The 10,503-nt window shown below is 35.4% G+C and overlaps 1 long non-coding RNA gene across 4 annotated transcripts; it reads right to left on the bottom strand.

Moving 5' to 3' along the window:
- Positions 1-3,314: 3,314 nt before the first annotated feature.
- Positions 3,315-9,886, bottom strand: LOC104906275 (uncharacterized). 4 transcript variants are annotated; one of them, XR_007271046.2, is made up of 4 exons: positions 9,649-9,886; positions 8,552-8,741; positions 5,580-8,430; positions 3,315-3,612 (listed from the first exon to the last, which is right to left on the bottom strand). It is a non-coding gene; the product is annotated as an uncharacterized LOC104906275 (long non-coding RNA). The 4 variants fall into 4 exon arrangements; XR_002041230.3 differs by lacking the exon at positions 3,315-3,612 and having other exon boundaries at positions 5,381-5,868; positions 8,367-8,430; XR_791879.4 differs by lacking the exon at positions 3,315-3,612 and having other exon boundaries at positions 5,381-7,662; positions 8,367-8,430.
- Between the last annotated feature and the right edge of the window lie 617 nt (positions 9,887-10,503).

Raw genomic sequence — 10,503 nt, forward strand, 5'->3', positions numbered from 1 at the left:
TTAGGTTTTTCAGCGACAGTGGCAACTTGCTTGCCTTTGTCCTTCTTTCCTGCCCATTTTTTTTGAAACCCTTTCCCTTTTGAACCAACAGAACCTCTTTCTTTGGTTCAACCTTAGGGATGTTCCTTTCAGCATTGACCAACAATCCATGCAGCTCTTGCAAAGTCTTTTCAGACTCATTCATATTGTAGGTCATTCTGAACTGATTAAACTATCAGGAGTGAGTGGAGAATAATGTCAGTAGCCAACTCGAGCCTATAAGTGAACCCAAGTCTTTCCATGTTTTCGAAAAGACCCATCATTTCGAACACATGGGGCCAACAGCTTGACCCGGCTTCAAGTGACATTCAAGATCTCCCTTTAGTCTCATACCGCTCAACTCGGGCCTGAGTTTTAAACATGGCCCGCAGCTCTTGCATGATCGTGTAGGCATCCTTGGTTTCGAACCTCTTTTGGAGGTTCGGCTCCATGGCTGCTACCATCAAACAAGTGATTGGTATAGACTTATCACTAGCTTTTTTGCACGACGTTTTTCAGCGTCAGTTGATTCATCAGTTATTACAGGAAGCGGGGTATCTAAGACGTCCTCTCGACCCTCAAACCTCAGAACGAGTCTTAAGGTCCTTTCCCAATTAAGGAAATTTTCACCATTCAGTCTGTCCTTTTCCAGAAAAGGACGAATGTTGAAACCGGAGTTGTTGTTGTGTTATTAGACATGATATCTACAGACAGAAAAATAAGGCAAAGTTCAATTTTATGTTTATAAAGCAACCTAAAACATGTAAAAGTTTCTAGGTTGACCACCTATTCAAAATTAAAGTCCCCTATGAATAAGTGTTTACAAGATCCTATCAACATGTAACACTAAGCAGACGGAGGCCTTATCTTAACGTTACATTATCAAGGTAAGTAAACTCTTTTACTAATTATAACACTTTATAACTCTTGTTTAGATGGATAAACATCGCATGTTTAACTATCTCTTGCTTCAAAATTCAAAACGCTTTTGATAATTTTGTTAAGGACAACCAAACTAAGTTGTAAAATTCGCAATTTTACCTTATATCCCAAAATTAATGATAACACCCTGCGGAGGCATGACCTATTACTATAAGGGTTTTATAAGTTCTTTATGTTTGGAAAAGCAAACCTTAATATTTACGGGGCCTAAGTTTATTATGTTGTTATGAATTAGTGAACTCTAGCGCATCAACAACATACAATAAACTTATAAAGAATAATAAAATGCGAAAATAAAATGAGCTAGTATGGTCCCTAATCCTAAGAACTAATCATCAATGGCTCCCGCTTGGACTCTTCATGGATCTCCATCCACCTTTTCCATGGGCCTTCTCTTGATGGCTCTTCTTTGGATTACATAAGTATCAAAATAATTTAAATAATAACTAAATTAAATAAATTACAAAAATACTTAACGATACGCAGATCGTATTTAAAATTACAAGAATACATCACGATACGCAGATCGTATTTTCTATCTTAATTTGGGCCATACTAGTCATACATAGCAAATATATCATAATATAAAAGCCAAGTAATAATATCACATATTATACTTGCCAATCAATTAAAATATCAAATATTCGTAATTAAAGCAAGAGATAAATTTTAAGTAATAACTAATCACCTAAAGATTCTATCCCTTAAAACTAGCCTAATATATTTTAATTAGATTAAAAAATCAGATTATGGATTGAAATTTATGACCAAGTCAACATAATTGAAATTTACTTATCTGTCTCAAAATTCTGTTTTCAAAATTAAAGCTTCCAAAATAAAAAAAATCTGCTGCTATCTTGATTTTTAGGCACGTTTTCTTAAGCAAAAAAAAAAAAATTTTAAAACTTTCGAAACCGTGAAGACCAACAGCAAGTTGCCAGCCTTCACGCAACCCAGAAACCAGCCACCTTTTCACGTGACCTCGCCGGAATCTCACCGGCTGTATCCACCCTGAGCCGACGCCAGCAATAGAGCCACTAGCGCCAGCCCACAACACCGAACTGCAGCCACTTGTCACACGCGTGGCTGCAATTTCAGTCGCCGACTTCGGCTACGCGCCGCTGTCGACTGCTCGTCGGCAGTTTGCGACCCCCCCCCCCATTCCGCTGTTCGCCGGCTGACCACCGGAGCAGCGACGGTGGCTGCTCCTTTTCTCCCCTTCAATTTCTTTTCCTTTTTTTTTTCTTGAAGGATATTAAAATTACAACCTCTTGTAAATTTAATTAGGTGATCTCGATTAAATTAAACATAACTCTTTATGCTTAATACAGAAAATTAAATCTAAAATCTCTATTTTAATTAATTTTCAGATTATTCATATAATTAATCACTAATTCATATAAAACACCTTTTACATGAATTTATTTTCATACATAAACAATTTTAAGCATGAAGATTAGATTAATAATATGAACTTATTTTTCAAAATTTAGAGATCTAAAATCAGAATTTTAGGGATTATGAATTTCGAAAATTAGGGTTTATGAGGTGAAAAATTTCGGCTTATATTAAGAAAGCAAGTAATTAAAACTCCTTTTAACAAATTTCAATTAATTATTCAATCCATAATTTAATTCCTCCCCTTAATCAAATTAAAATTAATCATACAAAAACTAAACTTTATGACCAAAATTCTATATGCAAGAGGCTAAAACTGATACCACTGTAGGAATCTATAAGTACTATAAAGCGGAATTTCATGAATCTAATTCATAAGCACTTAAATCAGGATCACATGCATATACAATTAGGGATCACATATAAGTTTAGAAATAACCTTTGTAGCATGAAGAATTCCACAAAGCTTGAATAACCCAGATTGAGAATCTCAGATGTGATTCCTCTACTTAGTCGACCAACTCGGATCAACACTCCACCAATGCTAGTGGGAAAGGAAGAAAACTTCTTTCTTGTTTTTGGAGTTTTTACGTGACTTTGAAAGAAAGAATAGGAGAGAGAAAATAATAATCGAATAAACTGATAATTTTCTTTTCTGCCTAACTCAAATATATAAAAGTATTTAGGTCAGAATTCTCTCCTTTTTCCCCTCTTTTGGCCGGCCACCCTAGGGCCCTCTTGGGCTCTAGGTTTCTTTTGTTGATCGAAGTTTAATGTGTGACCTTGTAGGATCCGTTACATTGGGTTTCGGGTTTATTTATTTACTAATCTGAAGTTCTGGAGCTTTCTGTAGCAAGACGTATAGACGACCCAATATAACGAACTTATTATCTCTATAATATGATTCATTATACATTAATAATTGCATTTAAGTCGAGGACATAAATCTTTCACTTATCTCATATGGTATTTTTATTTAAACTCTGCATATATTATTCTTACACTACAATTGGACAGGCCAATTTTTGTAGTCAACATCATGATTTATACTCTTGCACATGAAAAATTCAACCATCACGTCTTTGATACATTATTTTGACACGCAACATAAATTTAATACATTGTTACTGGTAAACATGTTCATTGCATCTTATTCCTCCAAAATATTTGCGTTAGACTACAAAGCTGAGCATAGATCAACCCTGCTCCGGTTGCAAGTGGTGCTTTTTACCTTAGGTGGCCTTGAATATGGTTCTACATAAGATTAAAAAAATGTTAAATTTATTCTTGTCAGCACCAATTTTCATAGAGAAAGGTGCATTCTCAATGTCATTAACATGGATAGAAATGTTAGTCATCAAATATAAAGGGTGCAAATGTCTATGGAGCTTCGTAGTGAGGATAAGCGGTCCATTCAATTTGAATTGTCTCCTTCCTACAGTTGCGAAATAGTGTAGTTTGAAATGATATAGTGTGTTTTGGCATGATATGGTGTGTTTTGACATTATGTAATGTATTTGTTATTATACTATATTTTTTGTTATATGTAGTGTATTTTGTAATTATATTGTAGTTTTGTCATGATATAGTGTATTTTGACATAATATAGTGTGTTTTGACATGTTTTTGATGATACTATTTTGCTCTGATATAGTGTGTTATGTTATAGTGTCTTTTGGCATGATATAGTGTGTGTTGGCATAGTTTATTTTTATATTATATATACCATACTTTTTGTTATATATAGTGTCTTGACATGATAGTATATTTTGTAATTATATTTGTTATGATAAAGTATGTTTTGACATGATATAGTGTGTTTTGACATGATATAATGTATTTTCACATGATATATTGGGTTTTCTTCTTATATTGTGTGTGTTTGTTTTGGACGATTGTTTTTCCTTGCAGAGCAAACTGCACATCATTCGGGTAATCCTTCTATTGAAGATCAAGATGGAAGAACTGATTCTGCTAATCCTGCTTGTATAGATTATAGTAATCCACCTGCTAACGAAGGAAATGATTCTTGTAGACTTGGTGGTACACTTGAGCAAGGGAAAACTAGGTTGTTACTAACTCCCTAATGTCAAATAAAAACCTAACTATCCACCTAATCCAGAAGTGGTAAGCAAGGTCGAACCACAAGGATCGAAGCTCTCACTAAGATAGAATTGCTAAGACTAAGCTAAGTCGAAGAAATCGTCAAGTTTTGGTTAAACTAAGGATATAAACTATTGAAATCAAATTAGGAAAAACACTATGAATGGGAAAACACCAAAATCATAGTTCACATCCAACGACTAAGTAGAGATAAGGGGGTTGACATGTATTGGGAATATGCAAAGGGAATAAACAAACGTAAGCACCTCTAAAATCGTTTTAAAGGAGTTTAGACTCCTAATTATGGCAACAAAACCTATATTTCGAGGTGTTATCACCTAACTAGACCAAGTTAGTAATTGAAATCAAGCCCAAGTTAATACCAATCAACAAGTGATGAGCAATAACTAATCAATCAATCATGAAGGTTAACTGCATAAAAGTAATCATTAAATGGGTAACAAAAGGATCAAAAGGTGATGAAGCTTACATCAACTAAGTCACCAATCAACATCAAAGATTGAAATTGCACAAATCTCAAGCATAATCAACCTAATAAACTCTATACATGAAAATTGGATGCAAACAATGATTGGGCTACTCCCAATCCTAGTCAATGAACTACTCATTGCCCATTATACTACTAAACATCCTAATGATAGAAAAACTAGCAATAAATCACTAATATAAAAGTGGCAAAAACAAAAAATTAAGACTTTAAAGCAAAACCAAAATAAAATCCAATGGACAAACAAAAAGAAACTAGGAAAGGATGAAAACTTTAATCTAGATTAAATATTGAACATGGGGATTAAACAATGAAAATATGAAACTAAGGCATGAAACTAACAAATTAGAAATGCATAAAAACAACGAGAAACAAATAAAAGATTGAGAGAATTACTAAGGAAACAAGAAATTTCAAGGAAATTGTCACCTTTTCATTGATTTTCATTATCCAAAATACACCTATTGAGCCAAGTTTTATCTCTCCTACAGTATGGTTCTAAAAATCTAGATCCTTTTCCAAAATAGGGTAGAGGAGTATTTATACCCCCTTTAATTACAAAAGCCGTAAAAGAAAAGAAATCTAAAAAAAAGGCCCAATGGCCAGTTACCTGGGCGGGATGTGAGAGGAAGCATGGGCGAGTTTAGTGAGGGCCTAAGCGGTGCGGGTTGAGTGGGTTCGAGTTAGAGGCTCGGGGGTGCCCCATTATTCACATAAGGGGTAGAATGTTTGGCCACTGAAGAGCCTGGGTGGGCGGTCCTATAGCTCGAGCGGGCGGCCTGGCCCGGGTGATCTGTCTAAAGCTCGGGCGGCTTCTTTTCTCGGGCAAGCCTTGTGATTCTCGGGCAGGCTTCTTCCTCCTTGCTTCCCTTTTTTCTCCCCCTCTAAGCTTGTAGGAGCTTGAGTTCCCACACATCAAAGATCAAATGAAAGAGTAAGGGAGGGGGATGATTAGACATGTTCATATGTGCTAAAAGAGAGTTAGATAGAAAAAAAAAGGGTGAAATTAAGTAAAAAGAAAACTAATATGGGAAATAAATTAAGTGAAATATCCTTAAAACTACTCTAAGAGTGAGATAAATCTCACTCATCAACTTGCCCCAAACTTGAATATTTGCTTGTCCTCAAGCAATGTGTAAAAAGACATATGAGGGAAGGAAATGCCACAAAGAGGATAGCAATGCAAAGTTTGCTAAAACTAAGTACACATAAATAAATAACTATATACACTAACTCATTTTCGTAGGAATCACGGTCACCTTTAACGAAGTGACAAGCTATTTAAACCCCAAAGTTGCCAGTGAGTAAGAGTAATGCTCTCATAAGGGTTTTTTAAGAGTTTTACCACAACTCTAAATCTTAGAATCGAAGGCAAACCAAAAATAAAAACCCAAAGAAAGCCAAAAGAAAATAAAAAGGGTGCTCTTAAGCGAGATTTTGGAAAGGAGCAAACACAAATGAATGCAAGAATTTCTAGACACTAAAAGTAAGCATTCTTAAAGATGTCCATAGGTTGATTAAAACATACCATACACTAAGCATAGAGAACTAGATATAGCACATTCTCTGAAATTCTACAACCATACATACCGCGTTCTCTCAAATAGTTTCAAATTCACTACTCACGGTAGCTTCTCTAAACTTTGAAAATGGAGCCGATGAATGTAACAAGAAATAGAATAGGAGAAGGTTACTTGATATCTCGACATGACACACTCGCTCATATGCTTGATTCTAATCTTACACCACCGACAATTACTCAACCCTCTAAGGTCAAAAGGACTTTTTAAGGCGGTAATGCATGCTAGGGCTAAAGGGTGTGAATAAATTTAGATAGTGGTGCTCAATTCTAATATAGTGAAGTCTAGTAGGAGCAAAAGAGATAAATAACCATAAATCAAAAATCATGCTCAATCATTTAGGGATAAGGTTCCCCCAAACTTATTAAAAAACATGACAATAATGAACTATCTTTAGATTTTCTTTCTTTTTCTCTTTTTTCATTTTTTTTTTTTCATTTTCCCAACCATCTTTGACTTTGGGTGACTTTTTCTATGAATTTGCAATTGCATTTATTCAAATATATACATAAAATTTCCACTACACCACAAGAATCTAATCATTTTCCTTTCCTTTTTTTTTCAAATATCACTCAAGACAATCGCTCTAACTTTACTATTCACTACAAGGGTGAAAAAAAAAAGGAGGCAATTGGCTTGTTTGAGATAATTATGGAAAAGGATATGGCTCAAAGGGTTAAGAGGAAGGGTAAATGCAAATAAAAACAAAACCAAGAAAAAGAAAAAAAACACCAAATAGAGTGAGGACATGTTTTAACACACCAAATACCTTACACTTACATCTATTTACTGTGCATGAAGTGTTATATGTTTCAGATCATGAGGTAAGGGCCATATGCAAGAGAGAAAACAAAAAAAGACCATCACCTTAATTCCCTTAAAATATCCTCCCACTAGTTCAGCAAAATTCATATTACTTCTAGCCAAATTTAGAGTATCATTTAGACAGTGAAAATATTTTGCATCAAATCAATCAGATATATGACGAAAAGCATAGATAATAAAGATGTATTAGATCCTGCATAGAGCGGCATCTCAGGATGATGATCACAAAAGCGAGAAAACATTATAAGGAACAGATAAAAATCTCAGTTGAAGCAGCAACCAGCCAACCTGCATTGTTCCGCAAATTTAAAAAGTAAACATAGATACAGAAGCTTAACAAATGAACAAGCAATGCTTTTTAAGCTTTACATATGTTGAGCAACAAGAATGCAGCACACTCGTAAATGACGGAAATCATTGTCAAACTTTCAAAAAGCATGCTCACTGATAGTGGAACATATCTAACACTCTTTCCAATGACACATTTAGCATAGAGCAGAGACTAATGCACTCTACACCCTCTTTTTCAATATAATTATTTTCACTTTTCTCTTTCCTCCTTCAAGGACTGGTGAGATGCAAGGGGTAAAAGAAACCCGCAAGAAAACTTGTATGGATACAAAGACAACACAAAGGAAAACCAAAAAGAGGTACAAATGTTATTCATTTACTCAGGAAGCTACACAGAACCTGCAGATGATTTGGATTATGGAGTGATGCTCTAAAGTCAAAGGATTTCAAGTAATGATATGTATGCCTCAAACTTGGATTATAAGATTAGTAAAGATGTCATATTGAAAATAATATTGTTTTAAATAACTAAATCCAATCATTCAAAGCAATGGAAGGATTGAAGGAAACGTTGAGCAGTGTCGTGATGCCAAGTAGATCAAATGGCATACCACTCATGGATGACCTCGATCCTGAATCTTCTTGTACAGTGTCAATGCAACAATAAAATTTGAAGCAAGAAAAAGGTAGGATAAGCTAACCTCATTCATCAAAAACTCCATCCTGGATCTTCTTGTAGATTGTTGCAGTAGTTTTTATAAATGCCTTCACATAAAAGAGTAATCAGAGAACAGAATATAGAGAAACGGACATTCACTAAAACAACTTTATTAACACAATAAATCATAGCCAATATACAAAAATAGGCCAACAGACATTCCAATACCGAGCAGTTTTTGCGGAACACTCCATGAATATCAATCTATGTTCCTTGGCAAATTGCTTGCCTTCTTCAGTGTTTACTGTCCTCCTATGAGCAAGATCACATTTTACTTATACGCATGATCGTCATGTTTGCATTGGCATGTTGCCTTGCATCCTCTAACCAACTTGCCAGGTGATTAAAAGTCTCCCTCCTGCACAAGACACCGGTAAGGTTTAATATACGTGGCAGATGGTATTATAACCCGCAGATGAATCCCATCTTAAGTACCACATAGGAAAAAGAGAGGGGGATATTCATCTTTAGTAATATAAAATCTCAGATGTAAGTCGTCTCTGTATTCTGCAGGTTATCCCCAAACCCCTAGATTTTACATTATAAACTGGAAAACAAACATATTCCACCAGCAAAAATTTCATAAATGTAGTTGATATCATGTCCTATTTACTATATTCAAGCAACTAGTAATCTAGTGTCCACTCTCTAGCACAGTCGGGTAGGGAGGTGGAGGGGATTGAATCCCGCATTGTATCCAATCTAGTTGATTAGGTGGGGAGGTGGATGGGAGGTGAAAGTTCAAAAAGAAACTAGTTGATGGCAAAGCGTATGGAAAATAATAAGTAGATTGAATACTACAGGTTTCCATTAACCACAAAGATATCCCACCAATATATCCTATAGGAGCTCAATTTAAGATTTCAAGGCAACCAGGATGGCAGTGCCATTATCAGTAACACCCCAATTGAAATTACACAAATTACAATAAACAGCAAAATTATACAAAAAGGAAACATAAACCCTAAAATCTAAAAATTAAAACGAAATAAATTACAAAACCCAGAACCAAACGAAAATCAATGAAAAATGAAATTGAACGAAATACAAAAAATGAAGATATAAATGAAAATAAAAAAGAAATCAAACGAAAAAATAGAGAAATTAAGCGAAATCAATCATTTCAGTCTAATTACAAAGAAATAAATTTGACATAGATCTGGGAATTACGAACAAAAATAAAATAACGAAAAATATTAACTTAAATCTGGAAGTACCACGAGATTAAAATACGAAACAAAAATCAGTAAGTAAAAATGAAAAACCTCGAGATCTGCGGCGACGAAGACGAACGACGAGGGAGAAGAGGAGAAGTGCTAGCGAGATGAACGTTGAGGGGCTAAGAGAGATGTACGAGGTGATGAACGACGGGATTAAGATTTGGCTTTGTTATTCTTCGCTGATGAATGACGAGGTGAAGATCGACGAACAGTGCAAGACATGAAGTTGCTTCGTTCTTGAGAGGAGAGAAAAGAGTACGAGAGAGAGAGAGGGGGAGAGAGGGGGGGGGGGGACGGGGAGGGAAGAGGATGACTGAGAGAGAAATTGGGCCATGAGGGACCTGGCCATTAGGGAATTGGGCTAATAATCTGACGCGGGATTTTTGGGGAGGAAAATAACGGATTTTCTGATGCGGTCTACAAGAGGATCGCATCAGATTATCCTCCCAGCGTTCCCTTCCATTTTTAATGTTGATTTTATGATGCGTTTTTTATGAAAACCGAATATGTTACTAAGTGACATATAAGGTTTTTTCCACTAGTGAGTATGTCGCATTTCGAACCCACCCTTGCCTTCTGACCTACCCTCGTGTCTGGACTTTGGAGACCTATCGTCACAGCCTTAGCAAAATGAGAAGAACAATATCCTCCAACCTCTTCGGCAATTGTTCCTTGAATAATACTCGCCTCTGGTCTTGCTGGATTCTTTACTTTCTTTTTAAAAGAACCCATATGTCTCTCAAAAGGGTATACCCATCTTAAAAACACAAGGCCACACAATTTAATCTCCCTTACGAAATGAAGGACTAAGTGAACTATAATGTCAAAAAACGAAGGTGGAAAATACATCTCAAATTAACAAAGTGTGATCACCACCTCATTTTGCAAAGCATCCAACTA

This window comes from Beta vulgaris, chromosome 2, assembly GCF_026745355.1.
Source record: "Beta vulgaris subsp. vulgaris cultivar EL10 chromosome 2, EL10.2, whole genome shotgun sequence".
Taxonomy (NCBI): Eukaryota; Viridiplantae; Streptophyta; class Magnoliopsida; order Caryophyllales; family Amaranthaceae; genus Beta; species Beta vulgaris.